The 13,495-nt window shown below is 40.9% G+C and overlaps 1 long non-coding RNA gene across 1 annotated transcript; it reads right to left on the bottom strand.

Annotated features, from left to right (window-relative positions):
• Positions 1–8,615: 8,615 nt before the first annotated feature.
• On the bottom strand, positions 8,616–12,366 carry LOC146593595 (uncharacterized). Its single transcript, XR_014896357.1, has 2 exons — positions 12,264–12,366; positions 8,616–10,820 (listed from the first exon to the last, which is right to left on the bottom strand). It is a non-coding gene; the product is annotated as an uncharacterized LOC146593595 (long non-coding RNA).
• Between the last annotated feature and the right edge of the window lie 1,129 nt (positions 12,367–13,495).

The raw sequence follows: 13,495 nt of genomic DNA on the forward strand, positions 1-13,495 counted from the left end.
TTGCCTACAGAAGAACCGTACCTGCACCAGCACAGACAAAGCTGGGCATCAGCGCAAGATCCTTGTTTTGGCATTCAGGAATCGGCAGGTTACCGAAGAGATGGTAATTTGAAATTACTTTCTTTTACTCTTCATAGGCAGAGTGAATGTGACAATAATTATCTCAATATACTCTCAGTTACCACTATCTGAAAATTTTGCCATAGCAAGTTTTATTATGGTAAATGTGATGAGTTGTCAGGGTAATCCTATCCAAGCTAGTACTGCAGAGAGGAGTCTGAACTATAATTTTTGTACAAACAGACTTGGAAACAGAAGCTGTATGCAAACACACTGTTCATACAATTGCAGCGAGGCAATACTAAGATGAACACTAACAAGTACCTCACTTCTATTATTGATTAAATAGAGTTGCATTGATCTCCATATGATAATTTTCTTCAGAATAAYGTATTCAAATACTAAAATCAGATTAAAATAACAGTAAGTTAAAATTCAGGTTTTTACATAATGAAACCTTTTAATTTTTAGTGATATAAATAATATCTACAACTAACTAGCAATTTTGTATTTATATATTTTTCCTCTAGCTGTCACATGTTAGTTATTAATAGCTTCTGTTTTGTAAATGACAGGCTAGAGAGGTACATGCTGCCCCTGTAAGCAACTGTAGTTATATTCATACTTTAAAAATTGATTAAATATATATACTCACTCTTTACAATGCGTAATACAGACTTTGATGGAGGGGAGAGAATAGGGGGATAATGTTTGCAATAAACTTTTCTTGCTAAAGAAAAGAAAAACAAAAGCAAATGCATGACGCTTCTGCTTTACAGAATTACACAACACTGCTTTATGCTACTCCATAAACTTCTGTACGATCTGGATTATGCACAGGCCCATTCAGCTAAATTGCATGATTACACCACTCTCTATTTCCACTACTCCATGTGCTTGCAATGGCATAATTACATGTTTCCATTACCCCATGGGTTTGAAATGGCACTGCTGAGCAAATTCAGGAAAATCTTCTTTTTTGTGGTTTTAAGGTGCTCTGCACTTCTCTGTTTGCCTTCTTTGTATTATCCTCTGTAATTCCAGTGATTTGTTTTTAACTGCACGTAAATACTCTATTTTACCACTCAACAGACAGACTGAACCACACGAGGTTTTTAAGCAAAACTTAAAGAGAAAACTAAAGACCCACAACAACATGGTTGGGAGTAAAACTGAACAGGCACTTAGCTATACAACAGTCTGCTGCTGCATGTGGTAAGCAATTCACCTACTATAAACTACATGAAAATTCCCAAGGTTTTTGCAGAGGTTGTTGCCTTAGTGAAGCACGATGGAACAGCAAATCACTTCCACTGGGAGCGACAGTTCTAGTTCATATATAAGCAACTACTAGGAAAGGTAAAAAAATTAAATCTTTTTCAGAAGAACCAGTTATATCAAGGAAGTTCCCAGGACCCCAAGTTAAATGACAACCTCACGTGTTGAGTAATATCAGACTGACAGCAAGGATTTCCCAGCCTTGCCGCTGTCTCCCTGGGTGGCAAGAAGTGTTACCATTGCATTACTTAAATGCAGTATCTGTTTAAAGCAGATCATGAGCAAGCGACAATGGCCTCATATGGAAAGTATGGACTGTTACATTACTGGAAAAAGTCATGCCAGACCTGATATTAAAATTTAAATGCATCAAAAATACAAAGGAAGGTTTTCACATGATTTTAAATTACAGAGGTTTAGTAATRGTTTCTATTTGAAAGCGTCGTCTTTGGCTGTGCCAGCACAGAGGTGCTGGATCCTTAGAGGCCTGTGGCAGCACATTAATACTATAATAATAAACATCACATAGACTTAAGTTAAAAAGAACAAACTATCTTATTGGGGTAAATTTACAGCTCGTTTTATAGAATAGTTAAAAAAAAGTAAGTTTAACTTCCGCACAAAGATTTCCTATATTCACATTCAAGCACAGGCTCTCGATCTTTCCATGCTAGACTGTGCTGTGTTGACAGGTAACAGAAGGTAAGTTTCCAGAGGCGTCTGCATCTTACACACCTCCACTTCTCCCAAATACGGGYCTAACACCTACATATCTGAAAGAAATCTATAAAGACAAGCATTAATATCTGCGTTTTACACTCAGGTTCAAGAAGTCACAAGCAATCTCATGCACATCAAGTGCCATTTCTTCCAGGCTTCCCTTCGTTTCAATGCTTCCTTAAAGACAATTCACACCGTAGGTGCAAAAGCTGCATCGCACTTCTGGAAGCCAAGTCAGAAACAGAGAGCACTGAACTTAAAATAGCCATTTTTGTCCCCAGTACTGGCTCCGGCCATGAGGTAAGGGGAAGCCAAGGAGCCTGCCGGCCTCCCAGACCCCACAGCTTGGGTWTGACACAGGGCTGCTCTGAACGAGCAGCTGCGGTTTACTTTTCTTGCAGTGAAGTCCTGCCACGAACTCTTGCTTCTTTAAACTATATAGCACAGACCTGCAGTGGGACCTGTCAGTCATCACYGCAGAACAGAGTCTTTCTGGGACCTTTGTCATCCAAATATTTTCTCACATGTGCCCCCATTAATTTGAGAAGGGGATATCCTGAGGGTTGTGCAGCCCTACAGAGCCTTTCTTTGAATATATGTTCAGAAGATAAGTCACACARTTTTCCCACAAGCTAGAAAACTAACCAGTTTGGTGTATTTCAAGACAGTCCACTGAACTTTGTGGAAGTAGCGCTCTTACTAACAGCTGTCCTTTAAAAATGCTCCACTCCAGCACGAACAGCCCATGGTTTTCCTCACAGGCAGGAGGACACTGAACCAGGTCTTGATGAGCTCACCACAAAACCCCGTCAATGCCGCTTCATTTGCCCATGGCTTCACTCGGAGCCAGCCCAAACCACCCTAAGAGCATTTCACAACAACATACAAGCACGTGCAAACCAGAGCTTCAGAGCAAATTCTGGGGGCCAAACAGTCAAGGTTGYTCTGTTTTGTCTCAAAAAAGCTCCYAGTTAGGACACTAGCACCTATTTTCCAAGTCTTATGAAACTGTTAGTATGACAGTATTTGCTACTTAAATGCTAGTTCTTTTTTGGCCTTCAGTTTATAAAAGATAGGAGAGGTCTAAATAGCTCTGGTTATTAATATTAGATTGTATTAGGTTGTCAGATGACTTTTCCAAATCAAAGATGTACAATAAAAGGAAAAACAGAGGGCAAAGGAAAGTCCTACCAGAAAAATGAGTTGTAAGAAATACCAAACAACTGGTAACTCTCTTTAAGTATACTATCAAGTTATATTTCTATTTACATCTAAAGAAAAAAAAATCACACTGAAGGGAAGAATTCACTTCTGTTTTTGAAATCATTGAAGAAAACTGGATRAAATCTTTGGCCACCAGCTTGATATGAAGCTTTATCAAGCCAAATGWGCACCTCCCCTGAGGTCAATTTTCCAGTCCCCCAAGGGCTTTCCATTCAGTTTGACCAATTTGTACTAGTATGCGCATGTGCATACACACACAAACACACACACTTCAAAAAACCAGTGCACACAGCAAGTGGAGGGTGACCTTGTCTGTAAACTGGATCTTGGAGAAACATGATCAGATGAGCAGGCAGCTAGAACAAACATAGGTGTTTACATTTGGTTAGTCTAACTAAATCCAAACTAACTTGTGAAATACTCTTTTAGGACATTGTTGAAAGCAGAAGATCATTTGTTTTTCTTACTGTCGCTTAAGACAATTCCTAGGCTCAAATCCGTCTGGCTCCTGTCCTCTGTGTCTCCATCTGAGCAAGGCTACCATAGTTACATGTTCTCAAGGCCTTCTCATAACCTTGAGCTATGGCAATGCAATCCTGACACGTAACCACCCATGCATTTGTGGCAGATCACAACTTTCTTTTGAAAGCTGAGACTTACATTCACATCAYTCAAACCAAAATGATTTTTTCCACTTTTTTCTTTTTATAACAAGCGCCACAAACACTACCAYGCTTCCTAAATGAAGCACAGTAGATTTTTTACCTAAAAGAAAGTGCAGATGGGGTAACAATATTTCTTAATAACACTCCAATTATCTAATGTGGCAATCATGAAATACATTTTAACTTTCAAACTATTATCATATCTCAACAGAAAAATAACTACATAACTTGGAAAGTAAGCTCACACTCCTGCTTTGTAAGACGCTTCAGCTACTTCCATTACATTCTAAGACCTAGGAAACAGAGATATTGAACTTTCTTCAAGAAACACCTAAGTATTTCCCTATATTTTTCCTTTCTTCCTTTTATTACACAAAATAGGTGTTTTAATTTCCTAATGGCATTAAATAGCTTTGGTAAGAACATATAGTACTTTACTTCTATTAAGAAGCAATAACTAAATATATCGAATCGGTCAAATAGAGAAAAACACACTGCAACAAAGATCTATAGATGCAACTTAATTAAAAATAATCCAGGATTTTAAAATAACAATTTTGTAAAAAAAAAAACACACAAGATGAATTCTTCAAAAAAGAAAAAAAAAAAAAGCTCAGAGCTTGTCACAGGATAGTTGCCTAAATATTCATCTTGCTTCTTCTACTAACAATCAAACAAACAAGTGTTTGACAAGAGCTGGAATAATTCTGCAATTTTACAGAACGGTTGTTGTTAATTGGAAAAGAGCCCCTTTAACATATCAGGTGCAATCTATCACAAGAAGTCTATTGCATCTGAATGAAAAAAAAATAATGAGTTAAAAGGAGTGGCATGAATTTGAAGAAAATAATTAAACCAATTAATTCAACAAAATCAGGATTTGTATCTTACAAGCAGTTCAGCTCTGACAAGCTGCTCCTCAGAAGGGATTTTTCAGCATTCAATTAGCAGAATCATGTACAAATTAATCAGCTAAGTGCCCTGGAAGTAGTTATAGACAGACTATTATGAGAAGCTGAGACCAAAGAAAGAGATGCAGTGGAAAAAGTGAAAAGGGTGAGAAGACAGGGGAGAGAGAAAAGGGAAAAATGGGGAGGAAAGATCAGGAAGAAAAAAAAAAAGAAAAAAAGCTTTCTAGTAAGAATAGAAGCTCTTGAATCTGAGTCCTGGAAAGCCAATTCAGACCAAGAACTTACAGGAGTGAGAGCGAATCCTGTTAAACATCTCCAAAAGGAAGTAGCTGTGTTCTGTGGTGCAAGCCACTTTCCTTATATCCTGGCTCTGGAAAGATGTGGAATTCCACATTACGCAGAAAAATGTTCCCTCTGCTCTTCACAGCTGCCCCATGAAGTGGAGATGCTAAACAATGCAAATACAGCATTCATCACTCACTAGGAGTAGAGACGTGAGAGAATCAATAAAGTGGAATTTTTAGTGGATCAACTTTTTCTGTAAGAGTTTCTTTATATGTGAAAAGCTATACCAGTCTAATGATACTAATTTAATCATCCTAGGAAAACACATGAAAACAAACCTGACTGCAGATATATTTACAGCTATACAAATAATCCTAAACTTAATCTACAAATTTAGATTTGTTARAACACCTTCACCATACGTGACAAACCAAACTAACCTATAAAAATTCACCGGAGTTCATTTACTTAATTTACTTATGTAAATTAACTCCAATGGAAGGAGGATTTTTTCTACAAAGTAGGCCAAAATAAAATGAACCTTKGAATTGTAGGRTATTTCAGGTTGGAAGGGACGTCAGGAGGTCTCCAGTCCAACCTCATGTTGACAGCAGGGTCAACTCTTCCCCGTTGTCTGTCATCGTCCCATCATGCACCACCATGAAAAGCCCAGCTCCAGCTCCTCTGTGATGTCCCTGCAGGTGTTARGGGCTGCTATCAGGCTCCCCCAAAGCCATCTCTGCTCCAGGCTGAACAAACCCAGCTCCCTCAGCCTCTCTCCACAGGACAAATCATAGAATCACAGAATCAGTAAGGCTGGAAGGGACCWCTGSAGATCATCTAGTCCAACCTCCCTGCTCAAGCAGGGTCAYCTAGAGCATGKTAGACAGGGTTGCATCCAGGCGGGCCTTGAAGATCTCCAGAGAAGGAGACTCCACAACCTCCCTGGGCAACCTGCTCCAGTGCTCCGTCATTCTCACAGGGAAGAAATTTCCCCTCACAGTCAGTTGGAACTTCCTGTGCTTCAATTTCTGCCCATTGCCTCTTGTCCTGTCACACGGGACAACTGAAAAGAGTTTGTCCCCGTCCCCTTGACACCCTCCCTTCAGGTACTTGTACGCATTGATAAGATCCTCCCTCAATCTTCTTTTCTGCAGGCCCAGCTCTCGCAGTCGTTCCTCATAGGACAGATGCTCCAGCCCTCTGATCATCTTCATAGCCCTACGCTGGACTCTCTCCAGTAGCTCCATGTCTCTCTTGTAGTGGGGAGCCCAGAGCTGGACACAGGACTTGAGATGAGGCCTCCCCAGGGCTGAGGAGAGGGGCAGGATCACCTCCCTCCACCTGCTGGCAACACTCTTCCCAATGCACTCCAGGAGACCGTTGGCCTTCTTCGCCACAAGGGCACATTGCTGGCTCATRGTCAACTTGTCATCCACCAGCACTCTCAGGTCCTTCTCTGCAGAGCTGCTTTCCAGCAGGTCAGCCTCCAGCTTGTACTGGTACCTAGGGTTATTTCTCCCTAGGTGCAGGACTCTGCACTTGCCCTTGTTGAACCTCAGGAGGTTCCTCTCCGCCCAGCTCTCCAGCCTGTCCAGGTCTCTCTGAATGGCAGCACAGCCCTCTGGTGTGTCAGCCACTCCTCCCAGCTTGGGATCATCTGCAAACTTGCTGAGGAGGCACTCTGTCCCCTCATCCAGGTCATTGATGAAGAAGTTGAACAGGATGGGGACCCAGCACTGAGCCCTGGGAGACGCCACTAGCCACAGGCCTACAGCTAATGACAACTCTCTGAGCTTTGCCTTTCAGMCAGTTCTCAGTCCACCTCACTGTCCACTCATCTAACCCACACTTCCTGAGCTTATCTAGGAGGATGTGATGGGAGACAGTGTCAAAAGCCTTGCTGATGTCAAGATACACAACRTCCACTGCTCTCCCCTCATCTACTTAGTCAGTCATTCCATCATAGAGGGCTATCAGATTCATTGAGCAGGATTTCCCCTTGGTGAATCCATGCTGACTACTCCTGATCACSTTCTTTTCCTCCATATGCCTGGAGATGATATCCAGAATGAGCTGTTCCATCACCTTTCCAGGGATGGAGGTGAGGCTGACYGGCCTAKAGTTGCCTGGGTCCTGCTTCTTGCCCTTCTTGAAGACTGAGTGACAYTGGCTTTCTTCCAGTCCTCAGCCATCTCTCCAGTTCTCCAGGACCTTTCAAAGATGATGGAGAGCGGCCTGGCAACAACATCCGCCAGCTCCCTCAGTACCCGTGGGTGCATCCCATCCGGGCCCATGGATTTGTGGATGTCTAGCCTGCCCAGAAGGACTCTAACCCTYTCCTCCTCAACCAAAGGAAAGTCTTCYCTTCTCYRGACTTTCTCCCTCACATCCAGGCTGCAGGATTCCTGAGGGCTGCCCTTAGCAGTGAAGACTGAAGCAAAGAAGGCATTCAGTAAYTCTGCCTTCTCTGTAYCCCTTGTCACCAGGGCCCCCGCCCCACTCAGTAGTGGGCCCACATTTTCCCTAGTCCTCCTCTGCTACTGATGTATTTGAAGAAGCCCTTCCTGTTGTCCTTAATGTCCCTTGCCAGACTCAATTCCAACTGGGCCTTAGCCTTCCTCGCCGCATCTCTACATACTCTGACTGCATTCCTATAATTCTCCCAGGTAGCCTGTTCCCCTCTTCCACATTCCGTGTATTTTCTTCTTCTGCCTGAATTTGGCTGAGAGCTCCTTGCTCACCCATGCAGGTCTCCTGCCCCTTTTGCTGCACTTCTTACTCAYAGGGATGCACCGCTCTTGAGCCTGGAGGAAGTGATGTTTGAATACTAGCCAGCTCTCCTGGACCCCCCTTCCTTCTAGGGCCTTAACCCATGAGATTCCTCCAAGTAGGTCTCCGAAGAGCCCAAAGTCCGCTCTCTTGAAGTCCAGGGTTGCAATCCTGCTTRTYGCCYTAGTYCTTTCCTGCCRGATCCTGAACTCCACCATCTSGTGGTCACTGCAGCCAAGGCTGCCCCCAACCTTCACATCTCTAAACCAGTCCCTCTCTGTTGGTAAGGGCAAGGCCCAGCAGGACACCCTTCCTCGTAGGCTCCTCCACCATTTGTGACAAGAAGTTACCATCAATGCACTGCAGGAGCCTCCTGGACTGTTTGTGCCTTGCTGTGTTGTCCCTCCAGCAGATGTCAGGGTGGTTGAAGTCCCCCATGACAACCAGGTGAGTTTTGCTATATGCTGAACCATGCAAAGCTGCCAGTGTCATTCTGCACAGAAGTGTACTGGCACTTTCCACTGCCTTTCCTAGGCTTTTCGAAAGACTAATTCCTTCACACTATTCCCTCACACAGCAAGTCGTCACTAACGTATGAGCTATACGAGAATACACATTATTTCTTGTCAATTTACTCCCACAGATTTCCACAATTTATTATACCRGGGTACTATAGTACCACATAAGACCACAGGAGAAGTTAATACCCACTACATTTTTTTTATTCATTAGCAAATAAGAAAAATTGAGACAAATATTTGATGACGTGATTAAGTTTTAAAATACCTCAAAGTAAACAGAAGCAATGCAAGATAATTAGCTATGACAATGTCATATACCCACAGCAAAATAGTTCTAATCTTAAAAAGTAATCAGAGCCTTCTATGGCCTTGTCTAAAATACAAAGACATACATAAAATGAAGAAATCAGCCTCATAATTAATCTACTATTGCTTAATAAGGCACCAAGAGTGGAGACTGACCCCCCCATTTCAGATGTCTAAACGCAGGTTGAGCCAGTCACTGCTCTTCCCATTCCAGGAAATAGAAGACAGTATTCTGGTGCTTTCAGGGTGTGATTCACCTGACCATTTTAGGTCTATACCAGATAAAATAAATTGAGCTTACATATTTTTCTTTCTCTCCACTGATTACAAAAGGAGCACAAGACAATCTGTTCAGATATAGATCTCTATGCTACGCATCCTATCCCATGTTTCACATACAGAGACATGTTATTTCCCTAAAATCTATGTCAGGCAATCCAATTTATCTGCTGCTCAGCTCACAGCATGGTAACCAACTAACCTGCAGTAACTTGTTTGTAATGCCAACTATGTTTGTATGCCCTCTCCTTTAAGAACAAGAGTTAAAATGCTCCTGAGCCAAACATTAAAAAAATCAGTTTAACACTTCAGAATCTGTGCTGTGACTGAAGTTACATGACCAGTTAGTACAAATTCAAATGTTTAACTCAAGTGATGTGAATGCAATGCTGTGCTGCACATTATTCTTACTATTTGTATTACAATAATGCCCAAAGGTTCTAGTTAAGAACCTAAGGTCCAACCATATTATATGATACACACATTCATAGTAAAACTTTGCTGTGGACTGAAGCATGCCACTGCAACAACCAAAGATACTACTGTTACCATGTATATACTCCGTCCTTCTACAGATGTTGTGACTCATGTAGAAAGGGGCAGCAGTAAAGCATAAACGCTGCACCCAAACAACTGCACAATTTCCTGTGCAGGGAAGCAAAGCAGCAGATATCTGGAGGGATTCCTTCAGCCACAGTTGTTAAATTCATTACAGCTGAGTCCTACAGAGACAGCCCTTGTTCCAGATAATGTACAAAACACACAAGGCAATGGAAAATGAACTGTCTTCCCAAGATCACTCAGAAGGTTGCTGTGTAGCTTGGAAGGTGTCTTCCAAGCTGTTAAATCAAAACATCTTATTTATCATACAAAAGTCTTAGAATGGGACACACATTTATGCAGCAATGCCTATCAACGACATCAAACATCTAACTTAAGTTGGGGTGAAGTCATGGAGTATCAAGTACATGGTCTGAAAAACTGACTAGGTCTGATGAGTCATAGAGAATCAGGCATATAGGATAAGGGAGGAATTCTACTCTGTTCTATTCACTCACATTTAACTCATCACATAGATACATAAGTGCCATAGGGAGGGAAAGGAAAAGTATTTTTTTCCTGTACATTGTGGAACAGTTACAGAGCTAAATTGAAGTGACTCTTACTGCTGTGGAGCTCTCATTTCACTGGGAGAATGGCCAGTGAAATTACTCTTCGTTCAGTGCAACCCCCTCTTATCTTACAAATTAACCTCACTGCCATATTGATTGGCTGCTGAGGGTTTTTTTTCTTCCGTGACAAACAGCTGATGTTTGCCTATTTCAGATCTCTGCATAAGCAAATACTGTTCAAGCTCTGAATTTCTAAGCAAGTTTAAAAATGCATTATTTAAAACATCATTGTGTTCTAGTATTGCACATTACTAATATAGCTAAAGCTACTAAATGCTCACATATCTAATGCATACATACAAGAATTAGATAAAGTTTTAAATGAACTTTTTATAATTTTACAGTTATTCATGAATTACATCATGACAATTTTGGACCAAATGTTTCATTGGTCTCTGAATTTGTGCAAATTGTTGCCTGCACATTCAGCCACCTCTTCTGCCTCACCAAAAATCCCTGCTTTTTATGAAGACCTGTTCTTCATTTGTTTTTTCCTGTTAGACAAGGTGCACCTCAGTCAGATTTCATTTGGTTTTTCAGTTTGGCAAGACGAGCAAGACATTCATCTCTCCATTCTCTCCTGGCATTCAGGTGTTCTGGAACCACTGGAATTTTTTCCGACATTGCCTGAAATAGAAAATTTTGAAGTTCATTAAATCTCTTGTTCTGAGTAAGAAGTTTATCAAGATTGTTTTCCTACTTTCCCTGCTTCTGACCAAGTAATTGTCTACAAAAACCTTAATTTAGTCTATCACAAGCAATATGCCACTAGTTCTTTACATGGCTGACTGGAAATTAGTTACCGTGTATGAGAAGAAAACTGCTCCCACTTGGAGAAGGTTGACCTAAAGGTGGCAATAAAAGTGCTTACAGAAACATCAAAGCATCAGACTCTTCTCGGTTTGCCCCACACAGCCACTATCTTGCCTTTTTGACAATAAACTTTCATAAAGTGGGAAGGAGGCAATCTAGCCTTTTATGTGACTAAACATGTGCTCTGAACTAAATTCATGTGTGAGTGCATCCATACATAGAATTAACCTGTAACAACTAATCAGGAAAAATCTGACACATGTACACATTCCTTAGAGAAGCATTAAAAAAAAAAGACAACTATGAAATAGTAGAGTTACGAAATGGCAAGACTTCAGCTAATTCCTATAGATGCACAAAAGAGCCTATATCATGTCTATAAACAAACTGTGGGCTTAGAAACAAGATTAGCAAACTTACTCCCAATCCAGCACAGCATTTAAAATATATCTTACTTCTAAGTATCCAAGTAATCTTACTGGGCTGCTTGTACGATAAATGTTAAGCATGTCCCTGCATGCTTTACAGACTAGATCTTTAGTCTGTAAAGGACACAAAAACAAGAACAAGATGCTTTAAAAAATATTATGCATGTCATATAAATATCCCAACAGTCTGAGCTCCAGGCCCTATTGAGAAGCAGCACTAGAGGGAAAAAAATTACAGGAAATGAACATATCATTGGGGTAGAACTTCTAATTGATCTTTGAAAACAGAAAGATGCAACTACAGTTCATGAACAGCAAAAAATACAAATTGTTTAAAGACAGGACATCACATTATCCACAAATAAATTTACTTGGCCTGCTAGCCCACCCAGAAGAAAAAAGTTACGAGGCTTATGTAATAAGATGGAGAAAGAGAACATGGGGAGAAGTCTTTAAGTAAGAAAGAGAACTTGGAGCTGTGCATATTGTGGCAGAGAATAAAGATATAGAAAGAAAGTGATAAGAGACAGCAGAAGTTGGCAGGTTAATGTCAATGTTCTGTAGTTTTTAGTATTCAAATCCTCTGGCTGATCATAATGCTACTCGGTGCCTAGATAGCATTCTCTCAATGTATTTCAAAGAGCTTTAAAAAGGGATTTATATTAGTATATACATTCTATACTTTATCTTTTCATTCAAAGTACACATTCACACAAGAAATACAGATTACAGATGCCTCCAACACTAAATCAAAATGGCACTTATATAAAAATAGATGCTAACAATTTTTGTTCTGGATGTCATTGCATTTATCTACTGTATACTTTACCTGATTGATTTTCTGCTCAGCTTCACCTGAAAATTTTGGTACTGGTCCAAAAGTGTTCAGAACAAGTCTCATACCTTCGCAGTATCTTTCACAGTAATTTGAAATACCTAAAAATGAAAGTGAAAAATTACACATGAACAGAAATTCCTACTTCAAGTTCAATAATAGTGTCTGTGCTTAAGCACTGTCTGAAATCAGAAACAAAAAAAACATGCTTTCAGTATTAATAGTTCACATGCACTCATACACACACAAACTGATGCTAAAGGACACAATTAAGTTGTGAAGTCAAAAGATTCAGAAAGTAGGTAATTCCTTTGCAACCACAAGTTCACCTTCTCCTGCACATATGTTAACAGCCTTTAACTACATAACCATATATCTGCCATTTTTCTGATAGGATCCCTGCCTTCTGCAGAGGTGCTGAAAGACACACACTTGTAAGGGCAAGAAGTGTGCTCTTACACTTAAGACAACTAACTGTCACCAAGGAAAAGTGGATTTTATCCACAGTATTTCTATTAAGGTTCCTGGAAAAATCATTTAGCACGTCTTCATTGCAAAACCCGTAAATGCAACATACCAGCAGGAAATACTATGTAAGAGGTGCAGTACATACTTATATACTAATCATGGATCCTGCAGGTCACTACCTGGTTGTACAACTGATGTTAACAACAGTGATTTGGTTTTTTATGGCCACAGGACAGAGCGGGGCAAAAGCATCCTTGCTAAAAGGTTAGACAACCTGGTGAGGAAAGCTTTAGACCAGGAGCATTTGGAACAGAAGATTGCAGTCTGCAGTCAAGCGAGGAAGTGGTGGACTGGGGTGGAAAGTAGAGAGTTCAGGGTAACGGATACAAGAGAGACCTCAAGAGAAACAAACCAGAGTGGAATGGGCCCACCTTAAGTGTATTACAGAAATGCATGCCACCTGGGAAACAAGCAGGAGGAACTGGAGCTCCATTTGTGCTCATATGACTACAGATACTGTTGGTAAAACTGAGATGTGGTGGGACCACTTGCACAACTGGAGTGCTGCAATGGATAGACAGACATTCTTCAGGAAAGAGAGACAGGGAAGATAGGGGAGGGGAGGTGGCCCGCTCTATGAAGGAGCAGCTCAGATGTATAGAGCACTTTTATGGGAGAGGAAATAGGCTGGGTGAGAGCTTTCAAGATCAGAGGAGTGGCCAGTAAAGGTAACCTTATATCGGCAGCATGCTACAGAG

The sequence above is a fragment of the Rhea americana genome, unplaced genomic scaffold (assembly GCF_003343005.1).
Source record: "Rhea americana isolate MKP2758 unplaced genomic scaffold, rheAme1 scaffold_29, whole genome shotgun sequence".
NCBI classification, from domain to species: domain Eukaryota; kingdom Metazoa; phylum Chordata; class Aves; order Rheiformes; family Rheidae; genus Rhea; species Rhea americana.